The sequence below is a fragment of the Lactuca serriola genome, chromosome 3 (genome assembly GCF_051521515.1).
Source record: "Lactuca serriola cultivar US96UC23 chromosome 3, Lser_US96UC23_V15, whole genome shotgun sequence".
Lineage (NCBI taxonomy): Eukaryota > Viridiplantae > Streptophyta > Magnoliopsida > Asterales > Asteraceae > Lactuca > Lactuca serriola.
Genome location: NC_136410.1, coordinates 310,586,540 through 310,593,205, shown reverse-complemented (window position 1 = coordinate 310,593,205; position 6,666 = coordinate 310,586,540). Strand labels below are relative to the sequence as shown.

The following is a 6,666-nucleotide window of genomic DNA, read 5'->3' as shown; positions in this document are numbered from 1 at the left end:
TAAGAGAAATTGGACGAAAATTGACTAGATCTTGAGGAACTTCTTGGGAGGTGGCTGAGAGAAACTGCTCGGCGAGTATGGGGGTGAAGTGTTGAACAAAAGCAGTTTTTTTTACAGATTTTATTTTACTGGGTTTAAACCGTATACTCGCCGAGTATAATAGATATACTCGCCGAGTACGGACGCGTGTTGTGAAGTTTTAGCTGTATACGAGCATCTACTCGCCGAGTATAACCGATATACTCGCCGAGTATATGTCTCAGATTGAAAAAATTTACGTTTTTGCCAATTTTACTATGTGATTTCCTTTATTTTAGCCTTTCCACCCCACACTTTCAGTAGAGCTTGTCCTCAAGCAATTAGAGAAGTAGAATGAATGACTAGAAATGAAAAAAAAACAATACGAAAAATAAAGAGCGGGAAAAAAAATGCAAACTTGAAGCTCGGGTTGCCTCCCGAGAAGCGCTTCTTTTGATGGAGTCATTAGCTGGACTCCGCCCCTTTTATGTTTTTGCGATTCCGCACAGCAGGAGCTCCTCCATTCCTTCATTGCGGGGGACTCCTTCTTCATATTTCTTCACTCGATGGCCATTGACTTTAAATGGCGTGCCATCTCTCGAGATCAATTCAATAGCCCCATGAGGAAACACCGTCTTGACCACAAATGGACCATCCCACCTGGATTTAAGTTTTCCCGAGAAGAGTTTTAGGCGGGAATTGAAGAGTAGTACTTTTTGGCCTTCATGGATGTCCTTGCTTTTGATTCTTAGGTCATGCCATCTCTTGGTCTTTTCTTTATAAAGCCATGAGCTAGAATAGGCTTCATTTCGTAGTTCTTCAAGGGCATTCATTTGCATTAAGCGGTTTGTCTTCATTTCTTCCATGTCAAAGTTACATCTTTTTAGCGCCCAATATGCCTTGTGCTCGATTTCAACCGGTAAATGGCATTGCTTTCCATAAACTAACCTATATGGTGTAGTACCAATAGGTGTTTTGAAAGCGGTACGGAATGCCCATAGCGCGTCATCCAATTTATCCGACCATTCCTTGCGATTACTTCCCACCGACTTCTCCAAGATACGCTTCAAAGCTCGATTGGTAACTTCCGTTTGCCCACTCGTTTGCGGGTGGTATGATGTGGAGAACTTATGGGTCACCCCATATTTCTTGAGCACCTTGTCCAATTGATCATTGGCAAAGTGTGTACCACGGTCACTAATTAAGGCCTTTGGAACACCAAACCGGGAGAATAGTCTTTTCAAGAAGCGTACCACTACCCGTCCGTCGTTTGTAGGTAAAGCCTGCGCCTCCGCCCATTTTGACACATAATCCACCGCCACGAGAATGTACTTGTTTCCTTTGGATGTGGGGAATGGCCCCATGAAGTCTATGCCCCACACGTCGAACACCTCGCACACTTGAATGCTATGTTGTGGCATTTCATTACGGGAGGAAATGTTTCCCACCCTTTGGCAAGCATCACATTCTTTGACATATTGGGCTGCATCTTTGAAGATTGTTGGCCAATAAAACCCAATGTCAAAGATCTTCTTCGCGGTATAGTGTGCGCCATGATGTCCTCCCGTGGGTCCGCTATGGCATTGCTCTAGTATTTTTCGACTCTCCTTTCCGAACACACATCTTCTTATAATCCCGTCCGCGCAACTTCGGAAGAGGTATGGATCGTCCCAAAAGTAATATTTGATCTCCGAAAAGAATTTCTTCTTTTGCTGACTACTATACTCCTTCGGGACGTAATTTGTAGCTAAGTAGTTAGCTATATCCGCGAACCATGGTTCCTCTCCCACGGACACCATAATGTATTCATCCGGGAAGTCATCTCCATCTTTATCTTCTTGCAATGCCGGGTTCTCGAGCCTAGATAAATGATCGGCAGCTACGTTCTCCATTCCCTTCTTATCTCGTATCTCTATATCGAATTCTTGAAGAAGCAGCACCCATCGTATTAGTCTTGGCTTGGCATCCTGTTTGGAAAACAAATACTTGATAGCCGAGTGGTCAGTAAAAACAGTGGTTTTAGATAAAACCAAATAAGGGCGAAATTTATCGAAAGCATAAACTACGGCTAACAGTTCTTTTTCAGTAGTGGTATAATTCTCTTGGGCAGGATTCAAGATCTTGCTTGCATAATAAATGGGTTGAAAATGCTTGTCAACCCTTTGTCCAAGGACGGCTCCTAGTGCATAGTCACTCGCATCACACATGATCTCGAAGGGTAAGTTCCAATTTGGTGCTATAATGATTGGGGCATTAGTTAATTTTTCTTTTAAAAAATCAAATGCCTCTAAACACTCTTTAGTGAAATTAAAGGGTGCATCTTTTAACAATAATTGTGTTAGAGGTTTCGTAATTTTAGAAAAATCTTTAATAAAACGCCGGTAAAAGCCTGCGTGTCCCAAAAAGCTTCTAATGCCCTTCACATTAGTTGGCGGGGGTAATTTAGCGATGGTGTCTATCTTTGCCCGATCCACCTCAATCCCCTTTTTAGAGACTTTATGTCCCAATACTATACCCTCCTTGACCATGAAATGACACTTTTCCCAATTTAGGACCAAGTCGGTTTTCTCACATCTAGCAAGCATCGAGTCAAGATTTGTAAGGCAGTCATTAAAAGAAGATCCAAATACAGAGAAATCATCCATAAAGACCTCCATGAATTTCTCCACCATATCATGGAATATGGCGGTCATGCACCTTTGAAATGTCGCAGGTGCATTGCATAAGCCAAATGGCATGCGTCTATAGGCGAAGGTCCCACTGGGGCACGTAAAGGTGGTCTTTTCTTGGTCCATTGGGTCTATGGGTATTTGGAAATACCCGGAAAACCCGTCTAAGAAGCAATAATAGCTATGGCCCGAAAGTCTCTCTAACATTTGGTCTATGAAAGGAAGGGGGAAATGGTCTTTGCGAGTGGCATCGTTTAGCTTGCGATAATCGATACACACTCGCCAACCGGTTACCGTTCGCGTTGGAATTAACTCATTCTTCTCGTTGGTAATGACCGTCATTCCTCCTTTCTTGGGTACGACCTGGACCGGACTCACCCATGGGCTATCGGAGATGGAGTAGATGATTCCTGCATCCAAAAGCTTTACCACCTCCTTCTTGACGACTTCTTGCATGTTCGGGTTTAATCTTCTTTGATGTTGCACCACCGGTCTGGCTCCTTCTTCTAAGTTTATTTTGTGAGAGCAGTAGGATGGACTTATTCCCTTTATGTCGGAGATGCTCCACGCGATGGCTTTCTTTCTTTTCTTCAGTACCCGTACAAGCTCTTCCTTTTCTGTCTTGGAGAGATCTGAGGCTATAATTACTGGCTTCTGATTTCCTTCTTCCAGAAAGGCGTATTCCAGATGGTTAGGCAGTGTTTTGAGCTCCAATTTAGTGTTCATAGTGGTGTACTCGCCGAGTGCAGGTATGGTACTCGGCGAGTTCATGGCGGCATTTGCGACTGCTGACTTTTCTTCAGGTGTACTCGGCGAGTAGATCGGGTCTACTCGGCGAGTAGGGCTTTCAGCTTGGTTTTTGAGTTCTTCATACTCTGCTTCCTCCAACAGTCTTTCAATCTCTAGTAAATCTTTCTCTGGATCAAATACTTCTTCAAAAGCTGCAACCTTGCTGGAATCTTCAGGTATGTCTCCTTCCAATAACTCGTCAAGCATGTCGATTGAGAACGCCGTGTCGTCACTACTCCTTGAGTACTTCATGGCTTGGTCTACCCCGAATGTTACTGAGTCATCCCCAACTCGCAATGTGAGCTTTGAGTCTCTCATGTCTACGATGGCGCTAGCGGTGTTGAGGAAGGGTCTTCCAAGGATGATTGGTACTTGCGGATCCGCCTCCATGTCAAGAATGATGAAGTCAGCCGGGAAGACAAACTTGTCTACTTTCACTAATAGATCTTCACATATGCCTCTTGGGAAAGTAACCGTCTTGTTTGCTAAATGAATTGCCATCCGAATTGGCTTTGGCTCTGGGAGGTCCAGCTTTTTGAAGAACGAGTATGGCATAAGGTTTACACTCGCTCCCGAATCAGCTAAAGCATGAATTGCTGCCAAGTTGCCAAATTGGCAAGGTAAAGTTAAGCTCCCCGGATCACCCTTCTTCTTTGGTAGTTTGTTTAGCATGGCTGCGGAGCAATTCTCATTCAATACTACTTTCTGCACCTCTTCCATCTTTCTTCTATTAGTGAGGAGTTCCTTAAGGAACTTTGCGTACTTGGGCATTTGCATGACGGCTTCGATGAAAGGAATGTTTATTTGAAGAGTTTTAATATGATCAAGGAATTTCTGATACTCCTCTTCCTGCTTCTCCTTCTTGGCTCGGGCTGGGTACGGCATTGGAGGCTGGTAAGGTTTGACGGGTGGCTGATCATGCGGTTTTTCAGATGTACTCGCCGAGTACATCGGTCCTACTCGGCGAGTAGATCTCTCAGATTGTGAATGTTGGTTCTCAGCTTGTGCTTCCGTTTCTTCCTTCTGTGAGTCCTTATTCTCTTCAGTACGAATGGGGGCCAGGGGAGTAATAACCTTCCCACTTCTTGTGGTAATAATGTTCACTTGCGCGCCTCGTGGGTTGTTCTCGGTTTTGCTAGGAAGTTCACCCGGTGACCTTTGGTTTATTTGTTGAGCGAGTTGCCCAAGCTGAGTTTCTATATTATGGATGGATGCTTGCTGATTCCTGAGCATTGTTCTTGTTTCTTGGATAGCAGCATCGTGGTCACTGTATCTTTTCTCGGAAGCAGCCACAAATTTAGTTAGCATCTCTTCCAAGCTTGGCTTCTTCTCTTGCACCGGCTCCTCTTTTTGGTAGAATCCTCTCCCTTTTTGCCTATACTTCTCCTCCTTGGCCTTCTTGTACTCTTCATAAGGCAACCACTCCTTCTTCTGTCTTCGCCAGTCTTCATCATATTGGTCACCGCTCGAATAGCATGCTTGTGCCTTTTTGTTGCCGTGCTCATCCAAATCACAATCTCTAGTGAGGTGAGGTCCATTGCAATTCTCGCAACCCACCCGTATGGCATGGATCGTTTGATCCATTTTATCCATTCTTCTATCCATGGTTTTTAACATGGCCATGACTGCGGATAAATCTTCAGTAGCAGCATATGCGGCTCCCCTCGTGACATCATTCCTTGGGTTGTGGTATTCTCTAGAGTGTTTAGAGAATTCTTCAATTAATTCTTTGATTACCGGGGGTGGCTTCTTCGTAAGTGGGCCCTGTGAGTCTAGCAGCTGCCGGGTTGTAACATTGACTCCATCATAAAAGATGGACACTTCTTGTTGGCTATTTAGATCATGGTGTGGGCAATTTCGTAGTAGACTTTTGTACCTCTCCCATGCTTCATACAACGACTCCCCAGCTTGTTGTTCAAAATTTGCAATGGCCTTCTTGAGCTTGGCTATTTTTGATGGTGGGCAAAAGTGATCTATAAATTCTTCCTTCATTCTGGCCCAAGTAGTGACTGACCCAGGAGGAAGTGATTTGAGCCAGTCTTTAGCAGCACCCTTGAAGGTTACTGGAAGCATCCTAAGCAGCTGAGTTTCGCGGGTAACATTTGGAATGTTGAAGTAATCAGCAACATCATTTACTTCATCCAAATGTTTGTAGGCGTCTTCATGATCTTTCCCGTGGAAAGGTATCTCCTTGAGTGAAGCTAGGATATGACCTTTTAGCTCAAAGGTGGCAGTTGCGGGAATTGCGGGTTGCACAAGTCCCGGGCCATGGTCGTCACGCATCCTCTTCTTCCATTCTCCCATGGGAATTTCATCAATGTTAGCCATAGTGAATGCTAATTCTTCCTCCTCTTCGGTGTCTTGCTCGTAAGTTGCCTCGTCTTCTTCCTCGGTTTCGTATCTAATTTCTTCTTGAATTGGCTCTTCAATTATTAAGGAAGCGCTTGAAGCTCCGGATTTGCTGCTCTTCTTTTTTCCGAAAACAGTCTTCAAGTTAGACAATGGTGATTTCTTTGGTGTGCTTGAACTCTCCACATCCTTCCCTTTGTTTCTTTTCAATTCGGATTCGGGGTCTTCAAACGGGGGTACCAGTGGTGTGTTTGCTCCTCTGGTCATGAAAGTCCTGAAATTAATCAAATAAAAGCGTAAAAAGAACAAAAAAAATTTGCAAACAACTAAAAGAAAAAATTCTAAATGAGCTGTTACTCGCCGAGTAGTCGCGAGTGCACTCGGCGAGTAGCAGTGATTTTTTAAAAAAAATTTCTAAGTTTTAAATCTAAATAAAACAGATACTAAAACCTAATTGCTATTTACTAAACTGCAATAAATGAACTTTATGCAAGTAAACTCACACAAAGGATCGAAAAAAAAATTAGGAATTAGCTTAATTATTTAGAACCGTTCCCCGGCAACGGCGCCAAAAACTTGATGTGTGTAAATTCAACTAGTTTTATCCCTACTTTTTATTAATAATTTGAGCACACAAAGGCAGTGAACCTGTCTTTAAGTGGTATAGGTTGATAAGTAAGGTATCGAACTCAGGGAACGGAAATTAAACTAATAGCTAATTTTAACTAAAATAAATAATAAAAGTAAATGGTTTTTCTCTAGTTTTGCAAGACTAGAAACTTAACAAATTAAATTTAACTAATTAACTAAAGCAACAACTATTCACCAAATTTGATAAAGA

The 6,666-nt window shown here is 43.1% G+C and overlaps 1 non-coding gene across 1 annotated transcript; it reads left to right on the top strand.

Annotated features, from left to right (window-relative positions):
• The first annotated feature begins 5,313 nt into the window (after positions 1 to 5,313).
• Positions 5,314 to 5,420, top strand: LOC145096646 (small nucleolar RNA R71). Its single transcript, XR_013704019.1, has one exon. It is a non-coding gene; the product is annotated as a small nucleolar RNA R71 (small nucleolar RNA).
• The last annotated feature ends 1,246 nt before the right edge of the window (positions 5,421 to 6,666 follow it).